At 42.2% G+C, this 18645-nt stretch overlaps 1 protein-coding gene and 1 long non-coding RNA gene across 4 annotated transcripts in view; one reads left to right on the forward strand and one right to left on the reverse strand.

The window, feature by feature from the left end:
• Positions 1–13380, reverse strand: part of Focad (focadhesin) — a 319451-nt gene extending 306071 nt beyond the window's left edge. For all 3 annotated transcript variants that reach the window (XM_040757181.1, XM_040757180.1, XM_040757182.1), the window contains exon 1: positions 13320–13380. The gene's annotated coding sequence lies outside the window, so the exon portion shown is untranslated. The remainder of the gene's footprint in view (positions 1–13319) is intronic.
• A 97-nt stretch (positions 13381–13477) lies between these two features.
• LOC121144111 lies at positions 13478–14096 on the forward strand. Its single transcript, XR_005881429.1, has 2 exons — positions 13478–13687; positions 13878–14096. It is a non-coding gene; the product is annotated as an uncharacterized LOC121144111 (long non-coding RNA).
• Positions 14097–18645: the final 4549 nt, after the last annotated feature.

The following is an 18645-nucleotide window of genomic DNA, read 5'->3' on the forward strand; positions in this document are numbered from 1 at the left end:
CCAGGATCTCCCAAATAGCCTAGGATGACCTTCCATTCTGATCCTTATGTGTCTATTTCCTGAGTGCTGGGCCACTCCATCCCCATGATGCCACACTGTGAATATAGCCTATTGTGGGGTTTCAATCTGTTGAGCCAATGACTCTTGGGGCAGCAAGTATGCTGTCCAATCTGGACAAGCAGAATTCAAGGAAAAGCAACTGCTGAAACTTGCCAAGACATGGTAGGGCAGTCTTTTAGACTTTCTTGCTTCTGAAAATGGTTTATCAGATATTCTAGGCTATACCCAACATTGGATGCCCCAACACTACAGAGAAACATTGGGTAACTGTCCAAGCAGCCAGCTGTTTCTGTCATTTCTTGCATCTTTCAGAAGTCATTTGCCTGCACTTCCTGCTTACTCAGGTAATACTATTTTCCTTCTTGGGTCTTTAACAGGGTTGAAGATTAAACAGTTACAGTTACAAGATAAGATATCTCATATCATAGCTAGGGCATATTAGGTACAAGACTTAGATTTTCCAGGATAGGACAGTTATTGGAATAATCTCTGTAATTTGCCAGTTACGTATGGCTTGGTCATTTAGTACGTATTTCTTGCTTGATGTTGCTGTTGGTTGTAGTTTCATTTCTGTTTATTATCTTATTATTCCATTTGTTTATCATTATGTTATTACATTTTCCTTCTTCTGCATATTTGATAGTTGTTCTTATTGTAAATAGTTCTGTTAGGATTAGGACCTTCTTATTTAGAAAAAAAAGGGGGAGAAATGTTGTGGGATTTTCACCCATTTAGCCAATGACTTGGGGTAGCCAGTTCTAGGGTACGGTCTTTATCTGCCAACATGACAACTTGTAAGCTGTGAGAGAGGGTCTCTTACTCTCTAGCTCCTACACTCTCTTGGGTGGCTTGCTGTTGGTGCTTCTTCACCCCTGGGTGAAGGTAGCTGGAACAGCAGTGTTTAATTGGTTCTATATCAGTGACTGTTTACCCCTCTTTTATACCTAAATAAATTCTTGAGAACTTTACCAGACTCTTGTAGATTCACATTACAATAACCTAGAGTTGCATAATGCCAGGCAAGTGCTCTATCAACTGAGTCACACACACCCCCATCAGCTTTGCTATTCTTGGTTTTGACTTGCTTTGCTTTTTGCAGTGTTGCAGAATCAAGCCACAGCCTTGCACATCTGAGGTAAGTGTTCTCCCACTAAGTCACAACTCCTGCCATCAGCTTCACAGTAAACATGATGTAGATTACAAAGTAACATTTCTGCTCTGTGCGAAGAGCAAGTACCCAATGCAGTTTAAGAAGATTAGGGGGTTCCTCCAGCAGCATCAGGTAAACAGGCCGGCTTCCCGGCCTGAGTTCCAGTGCCTGCAGATCGCCTGGGAACTGCACAGAGCTCCCAATCCCGGCGGGAGCCAAGCACCCCAGACTCCAGATCTTCTCTCCCACCAACGAGTCTAGGAAACGAGAGGAGGCAGGGAGACCAGGGGAGTAGCTGTTCTGGATCAGGTACAATAGGACCCAGCATAGGGTCCAGGGGTCCAGGTAGGAGGCTAAGCGCCCCAGATTCCTGTTCTTCTTCTCCACCCACGGGACCAGCATTTGGACAAGGAATAGAAGAACCACCAGATTATTGGACTTGCTAGCACCCACCAAAAGGGAACTCTGGTCCCCAGACCAGTAAGGGGCTCTTTCTGCACCCACTAGAAGAAGAGATGGGAAAGAGACAATACAAAAACACAGTCAGCAACAGAAAAACAAATATGACACCGCCAGATTCTAGAGACTCCACACCAGCAAGACCCCAACATTCCAATACGAACGAAGCAGAGGAGAACGGCCTTAAAAGCACTTTCATGAAAATGATAGAGGCCCTAAAAGAGGATATAGGAAAATCTCTCAAAGAAATGGAAGAAAAAACAAACCAAAAAATGCAAGAAATGGAAGAAAAAAAAAACCAAAAAATGCAAGAATTGGAAGAAAAAACAAACCAAAAAAGGCAAGAAATGGAAGAAGAAATGAAGCAAAAAATGCAAGAAATGGAAGAAAAAACAAAGCAAAAAATGCAAGAATTGGAAGAAGAAACATACCAAAAAAGGCAGGAAATGGAAGAAGAAACAAAGCAAAAAATGCAAGAAATGGAACAAAAAGCAAACCAAAAAATGCAAGAAATGGAAGAAAAAACAAACCAAAAAATTCATAAAAGGCAACAAACTGACGAAAAGATAAACAGAAAATTGCAAGAAGCAATGCAAACACTGCAAGGGTTGAAAACTGAAAGAGACATTAAAAAAAACACACTCTGAAGAAAGGCAGGAAATAGAAAAGCTGGACAAACAGTCAGGCACTACCAATACAAGCATTACCAACAGAATAGAAGAGATGGAAGAGAGAATCTCAAGTGTTGAAGATACGCTAGGAGAAATGGATTTATCAACCAAAGAAAACCTTAAATCCAACAAATCCTTAACACAAAATATCCAGGAAATATGGGACACCATGAAAAGAACAAACCTAAGAATAATAGGTATAGAAGAAGGAGAAGAAATCCACCTCAAAGGGGCAGAAGGCATATTCAACAAAATCATAGAAGAAAACTTTCCCAACCTTAAGAAAGACATGCCAATGAAGGTACAAGAAGCCTACAGAACACCAAATAGAGTGGACCACAAAAAAAAATCCCCTCGCCACATAATAATCAAGACCCCAAACATACAGAATAAAGAAAGAATATTAAGAGCAGCTAAGGAAAAAGGTCAAGTAACATATAAAGGCAGACCTATCAGAATTACACCTGATTTCTCCATGGAAACTCTGAAAGCCAGAAGGTCCTGGATAGATATTCTACCTACACTAAGAGACCATGGATGCCAGCCCAGACTACTATACCCGGCAAAGCTCTCAATCACTATAGACGGAGAAAACAAGATATTCCATGACAAAACTAGATTCAAGCAATATGTGTCCACTAACCCAGCCCTACAGAAAATTTTGGAAGGAAAACTCCAACCCAAGGAAGCTAACTACAACCAGAAAAACATAAGCATTAGAGAATCCCTCTCTACCAACAGCCAAAAGAACAAAGGGGTGAAATTCCACACATAATTCCACCAACAACAACCATCGCAAATCGAAGAAGGATGAGCAATCAATGGTCATTAATATCCCTCAATATTAATGGCCTTAACTCACCCATAAAAAGACACAGACTAGCAGAATGTATTCGAAGACAGAACCCTTCCTTCTGCTGCATACAAGAAGCACACCTCACCCTCCAAGACAGACATTACCTGAGAGTTAAATGTTGGGAAAAAATTTTTCAATCAAATGGACCCAAGAAACAAGCAGGGGTAGCAATCCTAATATCTAAAGAACTAGACTTTAAAATAAAATCAATCAAAAGAGATGAGGGAGGTCATTATATACTCATCACAGGTGAAACCCACCAAGATGAAGTGTCTATCCTGAACATTTATGCCCCCAATACAAAGGCATCCACATTCGTTAAAGAAACATTATTAGAACTTAAATCTCATCTAAAGCCCCACACAGTTATAGTGGGAGATTTCAACACACCACTCTCACCACTAGACAGGAATACCAGACAGAACCTCAACAAAGAAGCAAAGGGTCTAATAGAAGTAATGACCCAACTGGGATTAACAGATATCTATAGAACATTTCATCCACATAAAAAAGAATATACCTTCTTCTCACCACCACATGGAACCTTCTCAAAAATCGACCACATACTTGGCAACATATCAAACCTCAGCAGCTACAAAAAAATTGGAATAACTCCATGCATCTTATCAGACCACCATGCTTTAAAATTAGAATTCAACAACAACACAAATTGCAGAATACCTACAAACTCATGGAAATTGAATAATGCTCAACTGCACCATCCCTGGGTCAAAGAGGAAATAAAAAAGAAATTAAAGACTTCCTCGAATTCAATGAGAATGAAGACACAACATACCCAAACCTATGGGACACTTTGAAAGCAGTGCTACAGGGGAAGTTCATAGCACTAAGCGCTCACATGAAGAAACAGGAGAACAGTTATACCAGAGAATTAACATCACAGCTGAAAGCTCTAGAACACAAAGAAGCAAACTCCCCCAGGATGAGTAGACGCCAGGAAATAATCAAATTGAGGGCTGAAATCAATAAAGTAGAAACCAGGAAAACAATACAAAGAATCAATGCAACGAAGAGTTGGTTCTTTGAGAAAATCAACAAGATAGACAAACCTTTGTCCAAACTTACCAAACAGCAGAGAGTGAACACGCAAATTAACAAAATCAGAAATGAAAAGGAGGACATAACAACAGACTCTGAGGAAATCCAGAGAATCATTAGGTCATACTTTGAAAACCTGTACTCCACAAAATTCGAAAATTTAAAGGAAATGGATGACTTCCTGGACAGCTATCATTTGCCAAAACTAAATCAAGAACAGATAAGCAATTTAAATAGACCTATAACCCCTATGGAAATAGAAGCTGTCATCAAAAGTCTCCCAACCAAAAAAAGTCCAGGTCCAGATGGCCTCAGTGCAGAATTCTACCAGAAATTCAAAGAACAGCTTATACCAATTCTTCTCAAAGTGTTCCACACAATAGAAGCAGAAGGGTCTTTGCCAAACTCTTTCTATGAGGCTTCAATAACCTTGATCCCCAAGCCACACAAAGATACAACTAAGAAAGAGAACTTCAGACCAATATCCCTCATGAACATTGATGCAAAAATACTCAATAAAATACTGGCAAATCGGATCCAAGAACACATCAAAACAATCATTCACCACGATCAAGTAGGTTTCATCCCAGGGCTGCAGGGATGGTTCAACATACGAAAATCCATCAACGTAATCCACCATATAAACAAGCTGAAAAACAAAAATCACATGATCATCTCACTAGATGCTGAAAAAGCCTTTGACAAAATCCAACACCCCTTCATGATAAAGGTCTTGGAGAGATCTGGGATAACAGGGACATACTTAAACATAATAAAAGCTATATACAGTAAACCAACAGCCAACATCAAACTAAATGGACAGAAACTCAACACAATTCCTCTAAAATCAGGAACAAAACAAGGCTGTCCACTCTCTCCATACCTTTTCAACATGGTACTTGAAGTTCTAGCTATTGCCATACGACAACAAAGGGGGATCAAGGGGATACAAATTGGGAAGGAAGAGGTCAAACTTTCACTGTTTGCAGACGATATGATAGTTTACATCAATGACCCAAAGAACTCTACCAGGGAACTCTTACAGCTGATTAACACCTTCAGCAAAGTGGCAGGCTACAAGATCAACTCAAGAAAATCAGTAGCCCTACTATATACAGATGATAAAAGGGCTGAAAGAGAAATCAGAGAAACATCACCCTTTACAATTGCCACAAACAACATAAAATACCTTGGGGTAACGCTAACCAAACAAGTGAAAGACCTGTATCGCTAAGAACTTTGAATCTTTAAAGAAAGAAATTAAAGAAGCCCTCAGAAAATGGAAAGATCTCCCATGCTCTTGGATAGGTAGGATCAATGTAGTAAAAATGGCAATCCTGCCAAAAGCAATCTACAGATTCAATGCAATCCCCATTAAAATCCCAGCACAATTCTTCACAGACCTTGAAAGAACAATAATCAATTTTGTATGGAAAAACAAAAGACCCAGGATAGCCAAAACAACCCTGTTCAACAAGGCAACGTCCGGAGGCATCACCATCCCTGACCTCAAGCTCTATTACAGAGCTATAGTCCTGAAAACAGCTTGGTATTGGCACAAAAATAGACAGGTAGACCAATGGAATCGAATTGAAAACCCGAGTATTAACCCACACACGTACGAACATCTGATCTTTGACAAAGAAGCTAAAAATATACAATGGAATAAAGAAAGCATCTTCAACAAATGGTGCTGGCATAACTGGAGACTGGCATGTAGAAGAATGCGGATCGATCCATGTTTATCGCCATGCACAAAACTTAAGTCCAAATGGATCAAAGACCTCAACATAAATCCAGCCACACTGAACCTCTTAGAAGAGAAAGTGGGTGGTACCCTTGAACGAATTGGTACAGGAGACAGCTTCCTGAACATAACACCACTAGCACAGACAGTGAGATCAACAATTAATAAGTGGGACCTACTGAAACTGAGAAGCTTCTGTAAGGCAAAGGACACAGTCAGCAAGGCAAAAAGGCAGCCCACAGAATGGGAAAAAATTCACTAATCCCACATCTGACAGAGGGCTGATCTCCAAAATTTACAGAGAACTCAAGAAGCAAATCTCCAAAACACCAAAGGACCCTATTAAAAAGTGGGCTGCAGAACTAAATAGAGAGTTTTCAATAGAGGAGTCTAAAATGGCTGAGAGGCACTTGAGAAAGTGCTCAACATCCTTAGCCATCCGGGAAATGCAAATCAAAACAACTCTGAGATACCATCTCACTCCTGTCAGAATAGCTAAAATCAAAAACACCAATGACAATTTATGCTGGAGAAGATGTGGTGAAAGGGGGACACTCCTCCATTGCTGGTGGGAGTGCCAACTGGTTCAGCCACTTTGGAAATCAGTATGGAGATTCCTCAGAAAAATGGGAATAAACCTACCACAAGACCCAGCAACTCCACTCTGAGGCATATATCCAAAAGATGCCCATTCATACAACAAAGATGTCTGTTCCACTATGTTCATAGCAGCTTTATTTGTAATAGCCAGAACTTGGAAGTAACCTAGATGTCCCTCACCCGAAGAGTGGATAGAGAAAATGTGGTACATCTACACAATGGAATACTATTCAGCAGAAAAAAATAATGGAATCATGAGATTTGCAGGCAAATGGATGACACTAGAAGAAACCATCCTGAGTGAGGTAACCCAGTCACAAAAAGAGAAACATGGCATGTACTCTCTCATATATGGATTTTAGACATAGATCTGGGGAGTGCCAGCCTACAATCCTATGGCCAGAGAGTCTGGGAAACAGAAACTTCATTTAGTGGCTGATCAAAGAAGAGGCAGACTCCCTTGGTTAAGTACTGAGCTGAACTCAAGAAAGCCAGTGACAGAGAGGGAGGACTGATGATCAAAGGGATTAAGACTGGGCTGGTTTAACCCCCAGAAACAGCTGAACCGACAAAGGTTAACTCTTGAATCCCAGGCATCAGCCTGGGAATCCAGCATGGGACTGATCAAGACCCCCTGAATCTGGGTGTCAATGAGGAGGCCTAGGGAATCTATTGAGCCTTGGGTAGCAGATCAGTACCCATCCCAAGTATGCACACAGACTTTGGACTCCCATAGAACAATGTGAGGTGCACTCTCACCCTGAACTCTTGGGGAAGGGTCTAGGCCCTGCCCTATATGAAATGACAGACTATGGACACCCCCATGGAGGGCCTCACTCTCCCTGGGGGAATGAGGGGATAATGGGGTGGGGGGTTGGGGGGAGGGCACGGGAAGAGGGGAGGGAATGGGAGAGGGACCTGGAACTGACTTGTGAAGCAACCTTGTTTCTTATCTAAATTTAAACTGGAAAATAAAATATAAAAAAAAGAAGACTTGGATACTTTTCTTGCAAAAGATAAAGAGCCTGGTGTAGAACCCTGCTTAATAACAAAAACTTTAATTCCACCACTCCAGGAGGCAGAGTCAGGCAGATCTCCGTGAGTTCGAGGACAGCATGGTCTACGGAGCAAGTTCCAGGACAGGCTTCAAAGCTACACAGAGAAATCAAAGGCATTTGCTACAGGAAGCCAAAAATGTCCTCACATGATAGCTCACAAGTTCAAGGGCTTGTCCATAATACATGGAAGAGAAACCTGAGCCTTCAAAAAGTTGCAATAACAATGCCTACATATATACAAATTTCTAGATGTCCCTGTGCAAGGCACTATATGAAGCACTGTGAGACAGACCTCCTGCCCTGCAAGAGTATGGAGAAGGCAAGCAGCAGCCAAAAATAATAAATAAATAAATAAATAAATAAATAAATAAATAAATAAATAAATCACAGCATTGTAAAAATGTAACTAAGGACAGGAGAAGAGGTGACACTAGGAAGGGGTTCCAGGTTTACGGGAAGATGGACAAGAAAAGGCTCACTAACAGAGTTTGCAGTTAAGCCAAGGCTTAAAGGAGGTAATAGTGCAGAGCAGGCCACAGTCTCAAAAGAGAACTCCAGGCAGGGGAAAAAAAGCAAGACAAAAGCCATGGTAAGAACCTGTCTCATGTGAATGAGGAACAAGCTCACTTGAAAATAATTGACTGAGGTGGAATTGCAGTAAAGTGGCCAAAAATGGGTCAGATCCTAATAAGCCTTCTAGATAACTATAAAGACAGACTCTCCCCTTTTGGGGATGACAGACAGAGACAGAGAGACAGAGAGAGACATAAAGACAGAGACAGAGAGACAGAGACACAAACAGACACACACACACACACACACACACACACACACACACACACACACAGAAGCCATTATAGGATTTCAGGAAAAAGAAAGAAGAAATACAACCCACATTTAAAAAACAAATTACTGTGGCTGTTGTGCTCACAGTATTATAGGCAGAAAGGACAAAAGACAGTAGCTAGAAAGGTAACCAGACATCACCTATAATCCCAGCACCTGAAAGACTAAGGCAGAAGGATTGCCAAGAGTTCAAGGCCAGTCTACGGTACGTAGCAAGACTGTCTCAAAACACAAGAAAGGTGAAAGTTAAGGTTGGCTGAGAGTATAGCTCAGTGGGAGAGTGCTTGCCTAACATTTGAGATCTCCTGGAAAAGAAAGAGAAAGGAAGAAGGAGGAAGGAGAGAAAAGAGCAAACAATGGTCTTAAACGCCATTCATTCTACCTATATACCCCTTTACAAAGGGACTGCTACTCAACTTATTTCAAAAGCAAACTAATTCCCCATATCTGTACACTAAATTTGAAGACTATTGGAACAAGCTATTGTTTTGTGAGTCAGTGTGTGTGTGTGTGTGTGTGTGTGTGCGTGTGTGTGTGTGTGTGTGTGTGTGTGTGTGTGTGTGTGTGTGCTGCCATGGATTTATGTGCACCATATGGATGTAGGTGCCTGTGGAGACCAGAAGAGGGAATCAGATCTGGTGGAACTAGATTGTGAGCCACCCAATGTGCATGTGTGTTTGGACATGTGTGCATATCTGTAGGAGATATGTACCTGTTCATGTGACTGTGTGCACATGTGCATGCAGGTGTGTGTGCATGCATGTGCACATGTGTGAAGGTCAGAGGACCATGTGTCATCCTTGATCATTCACTGCCTTTTATTTTAAAGAAGGGTCTCACCGCAGAGTTTACAAACTTCCTACAAGATTGCACCAGCTTGCCTGGCAGTGGTGGCGCACACCTTCAATCCCAGCACTCCGGAGGCAGAGGCAGGCGGATCTCTGTGAGTTCCAGACCAGCCTGATCTACAAGGGCTAATTCCAGGAGAGCCCCCAAAGCCACAGAGAAACCCTGTCTCAAAAAACAAAACAAAAGAAAAAAAGATTGCTTTTGTGTGGGTGCTGGAGATCTCAATTCAGGTCTCCACGCTTGTGCAGCAGGTACTTTACCAACTGAGTCAGCCAGTCAAAACACTTTTAAGATGTCTTCCTCCCACTAAACACTCTTCCCTCCCTCCCAACCTTTTGGACTCCAATACCAATCAATAAATGTTTTTACATCCTTGGCTCTTCATAAAATGTTCCGCTCTTTCCACAACCAGATGAGAACTAGCTTCTCATCCTTGGTGACCCACATCAGAGATGTATCAGCCCCCAGAACATCAAGACCCATGTCGCAAGTGGACCCAACCCATTCCTACCGACAGGCACTTAAAATCTTCAGAAACCAAGATCACAAGTCTACCTCTTCTCCACCCCCATTAGTTAGCAACTATATCAATGTCCGGGTAGGTGATGCACCCAACACACCATCCTCATTCCATATTAGCCTAAGCCCTACATCCCATCAGCACCCTAAAAGCTTAAATTCTAATATACATGCCTCCTTATAGTGAGGTTAATCCATTGTAAACTGAAATATCTTATGTTTAAAAGCCTTTAATCCAGAGATGGAGAGATGGCTCAGTGGTTAAAAGCACTGGCAGCTCTTCCAGAGGACCTAGGTTTAATTCCCAGTTCCCATATGGTGGCTTACAACTGTCTCTAACTCCAGTTCCAGGGGATCCAATGCTTTGTTCTGACCTCCTTGGGCACTGCATCCACATAGTATAAAGTCATACATACAAGTAAACATACACATAAAATAAAAACACAGATTTTCTGAAATCCTGTTTTAAAAGCCTCTAATCTAGGCCAGAGAAATAGCTCTGTGGTTAAAAGTACAGTGGGGCTCTTTTAGAGGACCTGAGTTCGGTTCCCAGCACCCATGTCAGGTAACTCACATTGCTCCATGGCACAATCACCGGTACTTACACACAAAGGTGCATGCACCACCCACAGAAGACAAAACTTCCATTTATTTAAATGCATCAAAACTCAAAATATAAAGTCTGTCCTCTATTTCTACTCACTAATTATGTTCTAACAGTATATACTAGAAACTGAAGCTTTACTTATGTAACCAACATACTCAATGATTTTTAAACAGTAAAATTTAAAATAAATCTTGAAAGCAAGTGAGCCAAAGAGGCTTTTCTTTTTCAGTTGTGTCTTATTATGTTGTTCTGGCCTTCCAGGAACTCAGTATCCAGACTGGGTTTGAACTCATAAAGATCTGCCTGCCTCAGCATTTCCCCAAGTACTGGGAATCAAAAGAGAAAATAGTATACAATTGGACGTAAAACTATAGTTATAACAATTATAAGATTTATTCAAGATGCTTATCAGCCAAATTAGCAAGTAATTATTCTGACTAAATAGAGATTGGAAGACAAACTATGGAGCACTAAAAAGAACTAAAATACTCAATTTACTTGCTTAGATGGAACAATTCATTGATCTCAGGAAAGTGAAGAGATAACTTACTTAAAAGATAAATATTTAACCCCAGCATTCAGAAGTAGTAGATCTCTGTGAGTTTGAGGCCAGTCTGATCCACATAGTGAGATTACCTGATGTTTCTATCTAGCTTCACAATGATGTAAGAGCAATAAACATGCAGTAGAAACTGCACCTCAAATTTTGATTTTGCTCTTTTTCTCAGCTAGCAACATATGGAGCATGAGGGGCTGGGCATTTTGGAAGCAGCTGCCATCAGCAGCTTCCATCAGCAGCTTCCAGCCAGCCAGTGGATTATAAGGGCAAATAGCCCACAGTCTACAGTATACTGTTGCTAGACCATGATACAGTAAACTAGATATACTAAATGGGGAGTGTGTGTGTGTGTGTGTGTGTAGGTATGCATGCAGTGTGCCTATGTACATGGGCTGGTAGTGGCCAATGAGAGCCTCAGCTGTCATGCCTTGGGGACTCTGTATGTTTTATCTGAGACAGAGTTTTTCAGTGGCCTGGAATTGGCCAAGTAGGCTAGGCAGGCTGACTGTCCACCAAGGCTCAGGGATCACTTGTCTTCACCTTCCCTTCACTAGGATTATGACCACAAATAATTACCTTAGAAATTACTTTACACTAGGAAAGGGTGGACTGTTCTACTAGCAAGTACCATTAAGTACCATTAACCAATCACCATGGGAAATAACTATTAGATCTCTATAGGTATTTTTTACCTTGACGAAACAATTTATTTACTTTTGGGCTATCAGGCTTCAATTAGAGGCATCAAGCAATTAAAACCCACCAAATATTAACACGATACAATAAATGTTTAAATATTTTTAATTAAAAAGACACAGAAAAAAACTAAGCAAGATATTGACAAGGAAGAAATGTTAACTATTGATAAGATTAACTTGATTTAAAAAAAAAGTAAGGCAGATGTTTTGGCTACCATTTACAACCAAAGCAAGTCTTAAAGGCTTTGAGAACTGCATTCTTGTCCAATTGTCTCTATAAGGTACCTTTATATGTAACTAAAGAGTTCATGATTATTACACTTCAAATTTTAGATGACTCATGGTTAGTGTTTTCTTGCAGAAATTGGATGTCAATCAAAATTGTAACCATGCATTCCCTTGCTAGTCAAAACTGTTAGTGAACAGAATTTGTCACTAAAGCATAAAATACATAAGCGCAAAATTCGTCATGTGTTTTTAATTTAGTTGGTTCCCAATTGCTACCACGGTTCAGTAAACCTGCTCTATGCCATCTCTCCTTGAACATTTCCAAAATTACAGAAGATCTGTAATCATATCCCTTCACTTTTCCGATAGGAAACCCATAGGTCTGTGGTCTTTAGTGGCAGTTACTAGGATTTGCCAAGTCAAGGCCAGTGTCTTTTAAGGCTTATTAGAAGGTGAAAAGAACCTCTGAATAAGGTCCTAGAGGACTCCATCTTTTGCATCTAAATCTAGACCCTGAAAATGAACCACATCAGGAAGAAAAAAAAATCTCAAATCTTGTCAACTCAGACACCAGCACGGGCAGTATTAACTGAAAGCAAAGGCAGGGAATGTCGTTCAAGAAACTCATTTTAAAAGTTTGCAATGAATGAGTCAATGACTGCATGATGGAGAGGATGACTTCACTGAATCCAAAGCCTCCAAACAAGGAATCAAGGCACCACGGCTGAAACAAACTCAGAGTAAGTGGTATAGAGCAGCAGGCGCCTGCAAACATCCACCTAGCTGCTTGACATTCGGAAGTCTCACATATAAACTCCTCAGAGGCAGAGACCTGAGTCAAAAAAGCGGCTCTGCTCAACCAGAGCCTTTGCATTAAAGTGGACACAACTTGCATCTGAGTCCCGGGGAATGAGGACAGTTACCCCAGGCCAAGCAGGAGGGCACCAGAACCCCTTGCACTGCCCCGGACCAGAGAGACCCGGTCAAGGAGAAGGACAACTGCAACCTGAGGCAGGTAAGCCACCCGGATCGTGCGGACCGCCTGGGCCGCCAAGCCCCTCCACAGCCAGCCGGCTCCGACGCTTCAGACCTGGGAAACTACTCAAGGCCAGGTCCTCCGGGAGCCGGGCGCCCCGACAGGCTAGCAGAACCGGCAGCAGGTCAAGCGCCCTGCCCGCCTCCTGCGCCGCCCCGGCCCTGCCGCCACATGCTCCGCCGCCGGCCTGCAGCCCAGCCCAAGTCCTCCGGCTTCCGCCGCCCTCTCCCCGGGGGCCGCGGCTGCAGGCGGCCCCGATGTGTCGGCAGCCCACCCGGTGGCTGCCGGTGGATGGCCAGCCACGCCGCATGGCTTACCTCACTTCTGCCACAAGCACAGCCCGCACCGCTGCCTGACGTGGCCCACGCACCGCCTCCACCATCCAGGGGCGGAGCCTGGAAAAAACAGCCAATGAGAGGCCGGATTCAAGAGCTAGTCCCTCCTCCTGGACTAGGGCGCCCGAACCGCTCGTGCGCCTGCGCGTCCGGGCTTAGGCGGCGCATTGCAGCTGCCTGGCTGGTTGAGTGCCTCGGAGGCTGGGCTGGAAAGTTGCAGTGGTGCAGACTGAAATTCGCGCTCAGGAAGACGCTGTGGAACGCGATATCAAAAGAGCCTGTCTGGAGTTGCCAATGCACAGAGACTCAGTGGGTTCTATTGGAAGCCTGCCCCAGGGCAGCTTTGAAATGTAGGGCAGCTTCTTAATATTGGGACATTTTGTAAAGCGGGAGGGAGGGGGGTGGGGCGGGGGGGAGGAGGGGGCGGCAGAATAGTGATAATGCCAAGGGTTCAGAAATTTTAAAGCAGTCAGCTTGCTTCCTGTAGCTACTGCTCAGTGCCTTCATTTCACCATGCTGTGTTGGTCCTTCTGCTTGCAGAGTCGTCAAGGCCCAGGAATTGCTGCTGATTTGATCTAGGAAGAACTATTTCAAAGAACTTTACTGTGTGTGTTATTGTTACCTAACATTTATTATAGTCAAGCATTTTCTTTAGCAAAATGGGGAGAGGTGATCCCACAGAAGTCTGTGACACGTGGCACCACGCAGCAGATACGAAACAAGCTGCCTTAAAAAATAAAGTCGTTAAAAGGGATAGAAGTCTACTACCTGGCTGTTTCTGAAACCCCGTGCACTTTTAGAAGCATTGGGAAGCTTTAAAAGACGCCTAGGCGCCGTCTCTAGAGATTCTAATTCAATAGTTCTATCTTAGGAACTTAGCAAGCAGTTTTCTAAGTTAAATTTGCAAGGTCACTATAATATGTTAACAGCAACTTCTTGATTTCCTATACGCTACCTCAGAAAAGTAATTATATTCCAAAGAGCACCTCTAGATCTTCCAATAACTTCTAATGCTTTCATTATGTAAGAATTTATCTAAATTCTTTTGTATTCAATCTCTTTTATCCTGGGTGAGATGGGAATTCTGTGAGATTTATAATTGCATTTTTGGTTTTATTAGTTTGATGATACTCCCATCAGTTTTCCAAATACACAAGTACAAATTTTAGGACCCTTTTAATTTTTTCTTTTTTTTCCTGTATTTCTGTTGTTGTTTTTGAGACAGGGTCTCACTTTGTAGCTCTGGCTGTTCTGGAACTCTCTATGTAGGCCAGGCTAGTCTTGAACTCACAGAAATCTGCCTGCCTCTGCCTCCCAAGTGCTGGGACTTAAGGCATGTGCCACTACACCCGGCTTATTCCTGTTTTTCTTGAGACTTGTTGGTCCTAATTGAGCATGTTGATATGTCCACAGCACTTTTTTTTTTTTTTTTTTTTGGTTTTACGAGACAGGGTTTCTCTGTTTTGGAGGCTGTCGGTCCAGCCTAGCCTCGAACTCACAGAGATCCGCCTGCCTCTGCCTCCCGAGTGCTGGGATTAAAGGCGTGCACCACCAACGCCCGGCTCCACAGCACTATTTTAAGGATTTCAATTTATTTCATTTGCAGAACAAATTTAATAGCAGAGTTATACATTTTGCAAATAAAGAAGCTTAGGCACAGAGTGTGAAACAATTTAATCAAGGCTATGTACCTAGCTGATAGCAAAGCCAAAATTTGAACCCAAACACCATGCTCTCAAAAAATAGTCTGCTTCTACAGAGTGGGTAGTTTAGGACATCATGGGGAAATACTGACTCTTAAAGAATGGTGGTTTAAGTCTACATTTAACATATTCATAGCCCATTTTTTACTTCTATAAGAAAATGCCTTAAACTGGGTGCATATATTGCAAACAACAGAAATATATTCCTTATTCTATAGGCTAGAAAGCCCAAGCAAGGAACTAGCAGATTTGTCATCTAGTGGGGCCTTGCTCCATAGACAGTGCCTTCTCTGTGTCCTCGCATGGCAGAAGGACTAAAGACTCTCAAAACCATTTTGGTTCCTTTTTTGTTTCTCCCTAAATGATGCTGAAAGACCACACCGGGGACTTCATGTATTCTGAGCATATGCTCTGCCATTGTCTAGAGTCCTCTCCCCTTCAGACCTTTCTTCCTACCCCATATCCTCCTCTCCCAAGCTCACATCCAAAGCACCATATAGCTGAGGTTGACTTTGCCACATAATTCTCTTGCCTCAGCCTCTCGAGTGCTGGGAACATGCTTCATCAGGCCTGGTCAAACATTTCTTATAAGGACACTAATCCCATCCATGAAGGTTGAGCCATCACGGTATAACCACCTCCAAGTGCATCCTCTCTGTCTCTCTGTCTCTCTCTCTCTCTCTTTCCCTCCCCCACCCCCTACCACACTGGGGATAACCCAAGACTTTGCATGTGCTAGGCAATTGCTCTGCCATTGAGCTATAATAGCTCCAGCTCTTGATAACTATTGCCCTGGTCGTTAGCTTTCAACATACCAATTGCAAGATTGAAGATGCAATCCAGAATTGTTTGGAGCCAACTTAATCCCAAAGTTCAACTTAGCAGCCAGCACATTGACAAGACCAAAGGTATATACTTTAAAATGAGAAAGAGTTCAGAAGCTATCAAAAACAAAATTTTCATTAACATGGGACTGAAATAGATAAGTCGTATACTAAGCTAGAAAATGCATTGAGTTTTCGTAAATATATTCCATTTCAAAACTACTCTTTTCCAGTGACTGTTCATTTCCCAGCATATCCCCTTCCCAACCTGCCAGCACAAATACATGGATCTCCCTATGGTGTTCTGACTATATTCATTCACATTTGCAATCCTCCTGTCTCATCCCAGGTTGGGGATAAGGAGGATGCAGAGAGTGGGGTTTACATTTTTTCCAGAAACCTGTTAGAAGGTAGTCTAGATTTCACACCAGATTTAATAGAAATAGCTGTTAAGTAATCAAAATATGTTTCAGGCATGTATGCCATTGTACGCATCTCATTTACATACAAACGAGTGCCTTGCTTTTTAAATGTCTTATCACATGTATTTATTGTGGTGAGATGGCATGCATGTGAGTGTGGAGATCAGAGAACAACTTGTAGAAGTCAGCTCTCTCCTTCCACCATGTGGTCCCCAGGATTCCACTCAGGTCATCAGGCTTGGCACCAAGTGCCTTTACCTGCGGAGCCATCTCCCCAGCTCCTCCTTGCTTTTTAAATAATTAAGACAATATCTACCATCTCCAAGAAGTTGTCAAGTAGACAGTATTTCTCTGTTAAATGCCTTATATTCTTCCCCCTGAAGTAGTTAGGCAGTTAGTTCTCTATTGTGCAAGACCCTTTAGATAAGTAGTTTTTGAAGCTGACATAGAAGGGCCTATTGACTCTCACAACAAAAAAAAAAAAAGAAGAAGGAAAAAAGGAAAAGAAAGGGAGTAAGAAGAATGTGTCCACTCCCAAATCATTAGCAGAACTGAAAAGAATATGCTAACAAAAAAAAAAGACACTGTAGTCTGAATCCAACTGTAAAGAGAGGTCATGTCACCCACAGCATCAATGGAGACACAAAGCCTTGAACTTGCACCCAAGCATGCTGGGCTGACTGAGCACGCCCACACATTCATCAGCAGGCTCAAAAGACACTGAAAGGAGAAATTCACTACGGAGTCACAGAGAGCTGCTGTCAGCACATAACAGGAAGCAAACTCATTAGATTTAATTAGATATATGTGGTTCCAATTGTCCCTGTTCCATGCAGAATAAAAGCCACAGTCCTTACACAGGACAATTATGCCATGTGTCATTTACCTGCTCTGGGCCTTGTACACCTATCCTCATCACACACATCATCACCTTGACTTTTCCTTCCACACCCCCTCCAGTTCTCTGAACCCCATTCATCCTGCTTCCTCATTCCTGTAGGAACTTGGCGCTTCACCCAACTCTCCCCATGACTCATTCCGTTGGATCATTCAGTTCTTTGCCAAGATGTTACCTTCTGGAGAAGGCCTATTCTCAGTCAGGGTCCCAGCAAGAAACAGATGGTATAATCAAATTAGGAAAATCAGAACTGCTTAATGGGGACTGTAACAGGGCTCTAGGTAGAAATTTTAAAGATCACAAGGGAGACTTAGTAAATGGGCAATCCCAAACCACCCCTCCACACAGGTAGTACAGTAAGAAGAAGCTGTGGGTGTAAGACTTTCAGCAAGGAAGGCATTTGACCTAGAAACACCACAGACTCTTGACAGTGCAACAAGAAGGGTCTGAGGGAATTAAATCTCCCCTTTCCTACTCTTCTGGTCCCATGAAATTCACACAGGTCAGCTCCTGGGTTGCAATGGAAAAACAAAAAGAAGGTATCACCTCCATCACCAGTAACAGCCAGCTTTCCCTGTGTAACAGAACATACAGTCATAACCCTGTGTTCATTCTCAGGATCCTGTGGGCTGCCCAGGACGTTCTTACAATCCAGGCTGGCCTTGCTAGTTCCTTCTGGGTCTGCTTATCTGTCTGCACTTAGTTTGAAGACTGACTCGTCTGAGATGCCCTTATTCACATGCCTGGTATGTTGAGCAATGTGAGGTGGAGCAGTAGGCATGAATCAGCCATGTGTGTCTATTAACTGTAGCCACTCACAGTTGTTTTTTAAATAGGATTTATCTCAGTAGTATAGCACTTCAATTTCCAGCATTGAACCATCTCTCCATCCCTGAAGCCACAGGTTTTTAAAACAGAAATCGCAAAGCCATGTATTAGATATCTCCCTATGAGGGTTTTGGGGGTTTTTTATTTTGTTTTGTTGTTGTTGTTTTGTGGGGGTTGGTTTTTGGTTTTTGGTTTTTGGTTTTTGGTTTTTGGTTTTTGGTTTTTTTTTTTGGTTTGTTTGTTTTTTGGGTTTTTTTGTTTTTTTTTTTTTTGTTTTGTTTTTTTTGTTTTGTTTTGTTTTTTTTGCCGAGGATGCCAAAGAAGGAGACACACTTAAAACAAAACAGGCTACTGCCATTTTGAGGTTTTGAAAACCCAAGATCAGGTAACCCCTTGATAATAGTATTATCTTATGTTTTAGAATTTCTACTTTACCAGATATATCCAAGGAAATGAAATAAGAGTAGTTTTCCTTAGTTTTTTGGGGGGTTTTGTTTGTTTTGGTTTGGGTTTTGTTTGTTTGTTTTTTAATCCTTTGTCTTTTCAAGACAGGAGTTTTCTGTGTAGCACTGGCTGTCCTGGAACTCACTCAGTAGACCAGGCTGGCCTCAAACTCAGAGATTTGCCTACCTC

Source organism: Mesocricetus auratus, unplaced genomic scaffold (genome assembly GCF_017639785.1).
Source record: "Mesocricetus auratus isolate SY011 unplaced genomic scaffold, BCM_Maur_2.0 Super-Scaffold_100014, whole genome shotgun sequence".
Taxonomy (NCBI): Eukaryota; Metazoa; Chordata; class Mammalia; order Rodentia; family Cricetidae; genus Mesocricetus; species Mesocricetus auratus.